Genomic DNA, 11,317 nt, shown 5'->3' on the forward strand with positions numbered 1-11,317 from the left:
TGACATCTCTATATTTATCTATAGCAAAAAGAAATAGTCCTTTAATTTCCGTAACATTGTTTTGGTGGTATGCCCTACATTCTATTTTCTATGTGATAGCTAGTTTGTAACAAGTTTGTGATCTATCGACAATACATACAAATGATATTAATGTAATAAGTGATATTAATGTAAGAAGTGATATTAATTAATTAGTAAAAACTATAATATTTTTAGTTATACTTCTTTACGAAGAAAATATTTTTGAAGTCAACGATATCATCAAAATAAAAATATATTTAAGTAATAATTAAGTAAAAAAACAAACGTTTAATTAATTTTTTACTTAATTATTATTTAAATATATTTTTATTTTTATATACACACATGTTGTTCAGTATTACATATATTTTAATGTTATATTTTCCTTGGTAAAGCATTCATAATTGTATTTCTTTTAGCATTTCCTAATTCAACTGCATTATCATGTAAAACAGATATTGCTTCTTCTTCATTTCTATGTATATCCATCAGTTTAATTATATCGTTTTGCAAAATACAAATGTTATATAATACACAACAGACCAAAATAAATTCTGAAATTTTTCTAACATCTGTTAAAGATAAACAGTCTAAGAGAATCCTAAAATGAATTTTCAGATGATCTATTGCCCGTTCAATTGCCATTCGCGTAGATGACAAACAATAGTTAAAATTTTTTTGCGCATTTATCAGATGACCATTATCTCTAAAAGGTACCATAACATGTGGATAGATACCATATGCAGCATCTCCAATAATATGAGAATTATTAGGAAAATATATTTGAGGTATTGAAGAAAATCTGCCACTGATGAGTTCCGAAAAACTCTTGCATCGTGCACAGATCCTATATGCCCAGCATAACAATGTGTGAATAGTCCACGCGACTCACAGACAACTTGTACATTAATTGAATGAAAACCTTTCCTATTTATGTACGAATCTGGATCTTCTTTTGGAGCACGAATTTTAATATGAGTTCCATCAATAATACCTATCACGTTTGGAAAATCACAAACTTGTTCAAATTTTCTCATTATTTTTGTGGCAACTGCATCTTTGAGCCACTGAATAAACTGAGGAGCAATACAATGTAGAGCATACGTTACTCGTCTTAATGCTCTGAATGCAGTTGCTTTTCCAATTCCAAATTTCGTCGATACAGACCTGAAGACAATAATATAAATGAAATATTATTATGAAATTAATAATTTTTCTATCTTTTATCATGTATGTTTAAACATTATTGGTCTTAATTTAACTTACTATTAATTATTAATTTACTAATAATTTTTTGTTTTTTTTCTTTAAATTTATTTAATATTTTAAATGTATGAGATTTAATATTTTAAATATATGAGATCATACCTATTAGGTGTACAAAAAAGTTCTGAGCTTTTTTTTTGTAAAATTCAATTCTTTATTCAAAAACAAACAAAAAAATATTAATCAACGAAATATTCCCCGTTTGCATCAACGATTTTTTGCCATCTTTCGGGTAGCTTGCGAATTCCTTGACGATAGAAGCTCACCAGCTTCGAAGCGATAAAATCATCAATGCATTTTCGTATCTCTTTAAATCTCACGAAATGTGTATCAGCCAAATGATGCTGCAGCCGGAATAGGTAGTAATCGGAAGGCGCCATGTCTGGGCTATACGCCGCGTGCGGGAGAAGTTCCCAGCCTAACGCAAAGATATGGTTCTTTCGCTTTCGCAACATGTGGTCGAGCATTGTCATGAAACAAGATCACTTTACGACGTCCTTGGCCAGTAAATGGCCTCTTTTCTTCTAATGCATCGCTCAAATTGGTCAATTGTTGTTGGTAGCGGTCTGCCGTGATTGTTTCACCCGGTTGTAACAACTCGTAATACAACCTTTCTAAAGCCACCAGATACAGAGCAAAACCTTCTGGCGTGGATATTGGGTTTTGGCGTCGATGTCGAAGGTTGACCAGGGTCAACCCATGATTTTCTACGTTTAGGGTTATCATAAAGAATCCACTTTTTATCGCCTGTAATGATTTTGTACAGAAAATCTTTTTTCCGGAACTTTGAAAGCAAAGTGAGTGCAGTGTCACGCCGACGATTTTTGTTGTCTTCGGACAATTCATGCGGAACCCATCTGCCTTCCTTCTGAACTTTTGCCATCGTATGTAAACGTACGGAAATGGTTTGCTGCGTAATGCCAAGCTGTTCTGCAAGCTCCTTTTCAGTTTGCGCAGAGTTTATATCCAGCAGTACTTGCAATTCGTCCGTTTCAATCTTTTGATGGCGTCCAGCACGCGGTTTATCTTCAAGACTGAAATCTCCTTGGCAAAATTTTTGATACCATTTTTTACATGTAGTATGACTTACAGCGTTCTCTCCATATACAGCACAAATCATTGTACAGTGGCTTCAGCAGCATTTTTCTTCAGATGAAACGCGAAGTGGATGGAAAATCGAATATGCTCTTTTGTTATTACCATCGTGAACACTACTGATTTTTGAGATTATGTGCAAACGACAAACCGTATGGCATTTTAGAAGGCCAAATATCAATGCTTTAAAACCGCAAAAAGGCGGGAAGATATATAAAATTTAAATTGTTATTTCGGTTGTATGAAATCTAAAGCTCAGAACTTTTTTGTACACCTAATATAAGAATCAGGAATAAACATGAACCAAATTGCAATAAGAAGTTGCTTTTCGGCAGAAATAGGTTTTCTTCCAGGCAATATATTTATGGCTCTTAGTCCTGGTTCAATTAATTGTAACACTACTTCAAATGTTTCTGGAAACATTCTGCAAGATATAAAATTACTATAATTTCTTGGCATTGCTTTAAATTGATAAATAAAATTGAATATAGAAAATAAGTACTATGTACAAACCATTTATAAATATTTTAAAACATCAGTCAAGTTGAATAAAAAATATGTATGTAAACATTCATTCTCACCGGAAATGTTCTTTGAATACGCGCCTATGTATCGAGGGTGACTCTTTCAACAAAATCTGTTATTTTTTTCTTTAAAAATTGTTTACCACGAATTAAAAATTTCTCCACGAGTTTCATTCACCATTAAAACCGAATATAAAATTTCTAAATCACTGATGCTCAAACTGTTCTCATATTTTTCGTCACTATAATAATCATCAGAACTCCAAATGGATGATTTACTACTGTCACTTTCATTAACGTCATTAATTAAAAACATTGTCACACCGACAGCACAGTTTATTATTGTGGAATCCATTTTGATTTCTAATGCATTTAACATCGTTCCGTTTCAAAATGTACATCGTGCGCATAATGAAACGAAACGCAACCAATGCGCTAAGCATTGATTATGCGAACAATGCGTGCTATGCGCGAAACGGAACGCAACCTAGATGTATCGCAGTTCTTTATATAACACAGCTCGGAAGGATGCATGGCGAGAATTATGTCAGCTTTTGCTTTCCGATCCCTTTGATCCCAGGCCGCTACTGTAACTACATTTGCGTCTGTTTCTTCGGGTCTAACGTTCGTTCCGCTCACATAATCCCAATAATCCCAATTTTTAGTTAGGACGACTTCCATCTGAAGTCTCACTCTGATGTGTCGTAGTTCTCTTTTCCTAGTTTATCCATCTGGATCGAGAATCCTGTTGTCATGCTGCATTATTGTTTTTCACACTTCACTTGACAAAGACGTTGCACGCAGTTGCATAATGCGACCTTCGTTTCGCGTTTTGTCTCAGATCACATGAATTTCGCAATTCGCGGCAACACTAGTGCAGTGGAAGCGTGCTGAACCCATAACCTGTTAGTTTTTAATTATGTTTATAGAACAAATAAACATGGAAGAAACAACAAACTTGAAAAATACAGAGAGTAATAAACGCTACACTTGCTATATAACATTCAAGAATATTATAGGCAATCACACACATCCGATAAAAATGTCTGTATAAAGACAATATATAAGTGGCAGCACCATTCAGACTAATCAAGCATTCTTGCACACTATACACACTAACGCGTGTTGTATTATTTAGGTATGCACAACACATTGATTAATTTAGCCTGAAAATAAATAACATTTAACGAAATATTTGTTAATAATAATTAAAAATATCAATTATACCTACGAAAGAGTGTCGATATTCCTGTTTCTCTTTCAATATGTAAATAAGGTAACAATCGTAATTATTAATCACTTTCCGATGAATCTATATTGGTCATATTTCCAGAAAAAGATGTTGACGCCGTGTTCTTTAAAATATCATCCCCTTGTGTTATTTTGTGTCGATTTGACTTATGTAATCACTTTCACAATCCGTCATAAAAGCATAACCATCGTTTTTAATCTTTCTAAACGCTGCAGTGCTTCTTCATAAGAAGAAGTAATTGCGAAAAATTATAAAATTCATCTACGGTATTGAACGGTAGCTTAATATCATTAAAAGTTACATTTTCCACTGGTATATTTATGTTTGCAACATTGCATCCAATTTGTTATTAATATCTTTATTGTTGTAATGATTTAATATAATATTCTAAGTTATTTAGTTTTTTTAGAATTAATGCCATACCTACAATCAGGAAACATTATGGAAATGAGAAGAATTATGAAAACCTGTTATTACTTACATTCCATTTTCTCATCTGATAATATAGATGTGATTTTTTTGTGACTCTAAACTATTATGCATATCTAAAATGTTAGTTGCTTGTTGTTGGTTGGTCTGGATATTCTATTAATATAGGTATGAGAATATTCTCTATTGATCGTATAGATAAACCTGAAATCAAAGTTAAGATATGATTTGAAAAAATAATTATATCATTTACATTTATATCTTCCTTTTTTTCAATTTATGTATATCCTTTGATATTTGCTTTTTTCCAAACAATTTTGTTCATTTCCTACTTGTAGGATTTTTCTTTAAAAAGTTTTCATCGTTTGATTCTATTGTAAAATATTTATTATTCAATAGGCAATATGTAAATAAGATAAGAATCGTAATTACTAACCACTTTCCGACAAATCCATATTGATCATATTTCCATAAAAAGATGTTGACGCCGTGTTCTTTAAAATATCATCAATTTCTTTTTCTTTTTCTTGTCTTTTCTTTTTATGTTTTGATATAACCCCTTGTGTTATTTTGTCGATTTGGCTTATGTAGTAATCACTTTCACAATCCGTCATAAAAGCATAATCATCGTTTTTAATCTTTCTAGACGCTGCAGTGCTTCTTCATAAGAATCTATGAAATTAAAAATACAATTAAATATATATTTTATTTGATCACATTTGATTTGAACTCGCGTTGCAGCTAAAAAATTTAAAAGGCTGTACCTGTTTGTCCTTTAATTACAAATAGAATATGTAATCCAGTTTCTATCTGGATATTTTTTAGATTTACAATGTCATGAAATTGTTGACATTTTTTTGTCGTATATGGTAAAAAAGTAGTTTTTAATGTTTTTTCTTGGTCATTATAAAATAACCAATTACTTGGTACGCAGTCTACAGATTTTTTTCCCTTATCACTTGGTGAATCAGTAATAAATTCGATTAACGTAAAATTTTTCATTTTAAAAATTCAATCCTTATAATATACAAAAATTCAATCCTTGTAATGACAAATGTGATCACTATAATTACATGTACATTAACAACATAAAGTTAACGTGCGTGAGAGTTTTGTTCGCATTAGTTTTTTATCATATATTACTACGATTATACATATATTACTACGATTATATGTCAGCCATGTTTCGATTTACGCTCAGAATTATTGGCATTTTCTGGATATATCTCCAGTATTATTACTTTTTTTCAAAATTTAGGTAAAATGGGTAAGCGTTTATTGGCAGCAAAACAACGAAAATGGAAATATAAATGTATACAAGCAGATATATTAAGAAAGATATGCATGTCTTAAACATAAAATGTAAGCATATCCTAATATATAATTTTTAATTGATCTTGACTTTGATTATCGATTTACTGAAAGAAATTAATTCGTTTATACTTTGTACTGCTACATTTCAAGTCCGTGAGCAATAACAGTACGCGGTTTGTAAAATTCGCATCTTGAATTTATATGTTTAAATAAAAAGAAAAATGTAAAAATAAAAAGAAAAAAAGACTTAAAAAGGATAAAAAACATACTTGTACATTATAATTCATTATGTTTCTTTTCTTTATAGTACAAAGTAAACTTTCAAAATATGATGGAAAGCAGTATAACACAAATATTGAAAAAGTGGAAGAAAATGCAAATGGAGAACATAAGGATCACAACATTATTTCTTAGCCTAAAAATATTTATAGAGAAAATTATGATTCACAATACAGTAATATTGATTCAAACGAACTTAGTGAAATACATATAAATAATTTGAATTGTGACATGGTACATGTACAACAAAAGGATGATAATAAAGCGCAGGAAATAAAAATTAAAAATGATCATGATGAAATTATAAACGGACATTATGAAACGAAGGAAGTAAAAGTCAAAGAAGATTATAAAGTCAGAGACATTAATGATATACGTAAGTGGGCTATAAAATGTAATATAAACCAAAATAATTTAGAAGAATTCTTAAATATTTTATATTGTAATAGTTATCCTAGTTTGCCAAAATGTGCAAAGACGTTTTTATCTACTATTAAAGCGTCATACAAAAAAATGAATGGACTAGATGGACAGCCGATGAATTTATTTATTTAGGAATAGAAAAATAGCTACGCGAATATTTTCTTCCTAATTTTCATTCAACATCAGATATCTTTTTACAATTTAATGTTGATGGTATGATATTATTTACTTCTAGTTCTAAACAATTCTGGTCTATTTTATGCAAAATAATTTCTGTATCTAATATGTACAGTCCATTTTGTGTGGTAATTTATAATGGAAATAATAAACCTGCGAATCATGATTTTCTCAACGAATTTGTACAAGAAATTAATTTATTAATGTCGAAAGAATTATAATTAATGAAAAGAAGTTCAAAATAAAAATTCATAGTTTTGTTCGTGATACACCAGCACGAAAATTTTTAAAATCGATTGTTGGCTGGATTCGGGGCTTGCGAACGATGTGAAATATATGACATTAGTGTTTTTGGAAAAAAGAAAACATCTAAAAAAGTAATATATCCATGCAATAAATATTGTAATAAAAGAACAAATGTATCATTTCGTAATCAACGCCAATCATGCTATCACATAGGACAGTCACTATATTGAACATCGAATCACCAAGACATGATAAAATTTTTTCCACTCGATTACATGCATCTGGCTTGCTTAGAAATAATGAAAAAATTATATTTAGACATTTGGTACTTTGGTCATACAGACACAAAGTAGAAACCATCTTATCATCGTGTATTAGATCAAAGAATAGAGTATATGAAATGGACACCATGTGAATTCCAACGCAAGCCTCGTAAACCAGTTGCTCAATTAAAAGCAGAATTAAGATTTATTTTATTATATATTGCTCCCGTATTATTCAAAAAAATTCTCAACGCAGATATATAAACATTATTATCTATTACATGCTGCTTTCAGAATATTGTGCAACACAAATTTTTTTCAGTTTATTAATAAAAGATATCTAAACAGTTTTTTTTATATAATGTCATTACTTTATGGTCATTACTTATGATGCTTTTCTGAAAATCAATGTACATAATTTAATTCATATTGCTGATGATGTAGAATTTTTTAATTATCCACTGGATAACATATGAGCCTTTTCCTTACAAAAATATGTTGGGTAAACTAAGAAAAATGATTACGAGGGTAATCTGAAAAGTTTTGAGCCTAACATAGAAACAAGTATTTTTTCGGTCAAATATAGTTTTATTTTTCAACATAATCTCCTTTTAAGTCGATACACTTTTCCCATCGATACTCTAACCTCTTTAACCCCTTCAAATAATAGTTGGCGTCTTGCTCCGCAAAATAGGCGTTTACGTATGCGATGACTTCCTCATTCGATGAAAATCTCTGTCCTCCAAGCGAAACTTTAAGCTTAGGAAACAGGAAAAAGTCGCTGGAGGCTAGATCTGATGAATACGGTGGGTGGTCAACCAATTCGAAGTGTAATTCGTGAATTTTGGCCATGGCGACCGCCGAAATGTGAGCAGGTGCGTTGTCTTGATGGAACAGCACTTTCTTCTTCTTCAAATGCGATCATTTTTTTGCAATTTCTGCCTTCAGCTTATCAAGTAATGATACGTAATACGCTTCCGTTATTGTTTTACCTTTTTCAAGATAGTCGATACACACAATTCCGTGACTATCCCAAAAAACAGTCACCATTACCTTCCCAGTTGATGGAACCGTCTTCATCTTTTTCGGAGCAGGTTCACCCTTTGCAGTCCACTGTTTTGACTGTTCTTTTGTCTCTGGAGTGTAGTGGTGGATCCAAGTTTCATCTACAGTTATGAATCGACGCAAAAAATCTGACTCGTTTCGCTTGAACCGCTCCAACAGGGCCTTGGAAATGTTCATTCGAATTCGTTTTTGCTTCAAAGTGAGCACCCAAAGCGCGGCACCCAACGCGCGGATAACTTGCACATATCCAATTCTTCAGGCAATATATGACAAACGCGTTCTTTCGATATGCCCATAGCCTCTGCTATCTTTCTAACCTTGATTCGACGGTCCAGTTGGTAAACATTTTCGATGTTATCAGCGGTGGTCGCAGTTTTTGGCCGTCCCGAACGCTCATCATCAGCCAAACTGGTGACGACCACGTTTAAATTCAGCTGCCATCTTTTTACGGTGACAAATGATGGGGCAGAATCCCCGTAAACAGCGTCTAACTCGATTTTAATTTGCGTATTGCCTTTCAAATGTAAGAATTTAATCACGGCACGATATTCAATTTTTTCTATTTTTACAAAAACACTAACATTGACTGACACAAATGACTGTCAAACAACAACTGAGCATCCAAAATGGTTGAAATTTTCACAAAAGTCTTTCAAAGCATATATTATTGTAGTACTAGAATGGTTTTGACGAGTAACGTCATCTTCATGTTAAGGCTCAAAACTTTTCCCAAAAGATTACCCTCGTAGAATGGGAAACCGTCCTTTATCACAAATATCGATTCATATATTACGCTTATATATCAGCCATTTTGTTTCGATTTAACGCTTAAAATTATTGGCATTTTCTGGATATATCTCCAGTATTATTACTTTTTTCAAAATTTAGGTAAAATGGATAAGCGTTTATTGGCAGCAAGATAACGAAAATGGAAATATAAATGTATATAAGTAGATATATTAAGAAAGATATATTAAGAAAGATGTGTCTTAAACATTGTCTTAAACAAGAAAGATATGTCTTAAACATAAAATGTAAGCATATCCTAATATGTAATTTTTGCCAACGTCTTCATGAAAAAAAAGAATATTTTAAAGTCAAGTCCAACTTACACTAACATATCAATTTTAAAACAAAAAATTGATTGCAATGCTAAATTTAACATATTTCAAATATACTTCAAATATATTTCAAATGTATTTCAAATAACATATTTTTAATTTATAATGGATTCACATTAAGTACTAAAAAATCTAATAATATTGTATTATTAAAAAATGGTTTAATAATACAAATAACTGACATTCTATGTAACTCGTTACAAAATGATAGTTTAGAAATTAAAGGACATGTTTGCCAAAAAATAAGATGTATGTATACGTACTCATTGACATCAAATCTATAAGAATGGAAATTAACAGCAAATGTATCTTCAACGATAATTTCGTGTAATATATAATATATAATACATGACATTTATAGTAAAATTGTTATAATCTCAATGGATCCCAAATAAGAAGGGAGGGTGTGCGTCACGGCGGGGCCCGACCACGAACCAGTGAAAACTCGTAATTATTTTGCGATAAAATACCACCTCAGCCAGGAATCGAACCTGAATCTCCTGCTTACCGGGCAGGCATCTTATCCTTTCGACTACCGAGGCATGTGATGATATTTATCGCAAATAACGTGTTTAGAATAACACGTCAACAATACAATGATACATATATATATATATATATATATATATTACAATATACATATATACATGTATTCTTTCGAATCCCCACGACCGATACTCCAGAGAGATGATGGTCCTATTCTCTCGATGGATGCAGATCGAACTGCAGCGGCACCCTCCAACGCCATTGGCAAATATACAAATAATCCTCCTGGAGCACGACAGGAGAGATTGCATCAAGCATGGCTCGAGCCCCCGAATGGTTTATATAAAAGATGGCAAAGAAGTTGAGGAATTTTATGCATTAACATTATTACACGCTGAAGAATATTAATACAAACAACAAGTTAAAGTATTATATTAGTAAAATTTGTAAAATGTTAAATTAAAACAATAAAAAGATTAAAGAATATTATTATTGTTATTATTATTATTATTATTAATATTATTATTATCAGAAAAATATTAGTTAGAACTGGATAAAAAATAATTAAAAAAATGATAAAAAACTGATCTTATAGGTTAGTTAAAAACTGATTATAAATTGATTAAAAATTGATTAGAAGCTGGCTAAAAACTGCTTAAAAACTAATTAGAAATTTTTTACAAAATGGTCAAAGATATAAAGAAACTGAACAGAATCTGTTCAAGATCTGGTCAAAAAATAGTTAATGTTACGTCCAGACCCCGGAATTATTACTTAAGGGTTGAAGGGATGGGGCAAGGAAGGACGCATCGAATATCCTCTCGCAGATGACCGCTCTGGAGCATGCCTGCGAGTCAAACGCACCGTACAGGTCAGCCGATACGGGTCAACTTGAAAAAGACACTATGACTCCGACTGCGTGACGTACGTCCGTCGGTCCGTTAATTTAGGCAAAAGAATTTAATCTCTTTTGCCTGGGATAGGACTATATGCGATCCCCGAAAGCGGGCGGGAACGAACGTGACGAGAGGAATTAAATTATGAATGAATAAATTGATTTATTGTTAAAATAATCATTTAATTAATTAATGTGAAACGAACAAAATACAAAATTAAAACACAAAATACTTAACATAAAGGAGAAATGATACGCATAGTGATTACGTGGTAGATAATGGTAACGGTTAATATTCTTTCGAATGGGCGCATGAGAGTAGAAAAGAATAAAATTACATGTAAATGTAGCATGTGAGTGTTACAAAAGTGCGGAGGTCGTCGGACATGGCAGTTCGGGATAAGATTCTACGTTAAAATATTTAGAGCCATGCCCGGTTTTTACAATATAAGTAAATTAAT

At 31.6% G+C, this 11,317-nt stretch overlaps 1 pseudogene; it reads left to right on the top strand.

Moving 5' to 3' along the window:
• Window positions 1–6,316: 6,316 nt before the first annotated feature.
• On the top strand, window positions 6,317–7,826 carry LOC148936311 (uncharacterized; annotated as a pseudogene).
• Window positions 7,827–11,317: the final 3,491 nt, after the last annotated feature.

The sequence above is a fragment of the Pogonomyrmex barbatus genome, unplaced genomic scaffold (assembly GCF_055798465.1).
Source record: "Pogonomyrmex barbatus isolate J1 unplaced genomic scaffold, ASM5579846v1 scaffold24, whole genome shotgun sequence".
Taxonomy (NCBI): domain Eukaryota; kingdom Metazoa; phylum Arthropoda; class Insecta; order Hymenoptera; family Formicidae; genus Pogonomyrmex; species Pogonomyrmex barbatus.